A 1,457-nucleotide genomic window follows, 5' to 3' on the forward strand; every position below is an offset into this window, starting at 1 on the left:
TACCATGCTTTTAGTTAGTAAACAATCAACTCATTATTCAATATTTTTGAAGGTTGATTACTTGAATTTTTGCGAAATTAGTGATTGTGATTAGTGGGTTAATTCCCTGTGGGAATCAACTTCGGACTTGTAAATTGGATTATATTTGTAACGACCGCAAGACATCTTAGGAGGCATAATTGGACGTAATCAGGATCCTGCTGAATTACTCGAGACAAGGAGTGCTCCACTCCGAAAGAGAAGGAACGGAAAGAGCAGGCAGCATCTCTCGTCGTCTTCACGTAATTTATTCATCAGAATGAGCGAAAAAAAGAGAGAGCAACTACTGAAACCTTGAATAACTCTCCAACTTAGCTGAGGTTTGTTTCCTTGTACAAAATTTTCAGGTGTTTAGAAAGTTATAATCTCGCATTCTTCCTGTTTTGATGATGCAGACAGCACGTGTTAAGGAGAAGATTTATAGTATGTTCAATGGAGAGCGTGTAAGCAAGTTTTTTTTTGTTTTTCTATCGATCACGTCTTTGCTGAGCGTAAATTAAGTTGATTATTGCAATGTACGTGTGTTGAACGGGAAAGGATCCAGTCCAGTACTTAATAGTCCAGTAAATCTCAATGATACCATGGATAAAAGCCACCTGGCTGCTTAGAGTTTTAATGGTATGGATGCGTATGAANGAGAACTGCAGACCCCGCTCCATCAACTCCGAATACATATGTGGGCAGCGTGCTTGGACCAAACGGAGGTCAATACCCCTCTCCGAAATTGGCGTTTTGGCGGCCTTCTCCGTAAAACGATTCTGAGCCGCAGGGGAGACAAATTTACTGCTGTCGTAGGCAGGGGCTGCTCTTTGGCGGCTTGAGGATGGACCTGTGGCTTGGCGCTTCTTCGATGGTGCCATAATACCTGCAAAATGTGAACACATTAGCTCAGCCCAACAGAAATAGTGTGACTTAATGCGGTTACTCAGACTTCACACGCAAAATCAGTCACAACTACATAATCATGCTCATTGAGACCTTTCTACAAACACCTTATGGGCATTAGGCTCTCGTAACTCTTGGCTTAGTGTCTAGCAAAAATGGCCTCCCACCAAATCTCATACATAACTCAAATCAAGTACCCCCCACCCCACACTTACAACAAACTAACCCCACAACATATTTCACCAAGTTGGAACACCAAATCCCATAAACAACTACACTAATAGCATAAAATACAACACACAACAATTCTGAAAATAGAAAGAAAAAAATAGAAGAAGAAGAAGAAGAAAAGAAAGAAAAACTAAAACTAGGGTGCATCCCTGTTGGGGGAGAAGTCGTGAGAGAGGGGAAGGGGACAGGGGTGCTTGAATTTGGGGAAGGAGTGTGGAGAGGTCGTGGGGAGGTTTGGTGATTGTGAATTTGGGGAAGAGTGAGGACGGGGGGGGGGGGGTTTAGAGTTGAGGGGGGTTTAC

Source organism: Nicotiana attenuata, chromosome 11 (assembly GCF_001879085.1).
Source record: "Nicotiana attenuata strain UT chromosome 11, NIATTr2, whole genome shotgun sequence".
Lineage (NCBI taxonomy): Eukaryota > Viridiplantae > Streptophyta > Magnoliopsida > Solanales > Solanaceae > Nicotiana > Nicotiana attenuata.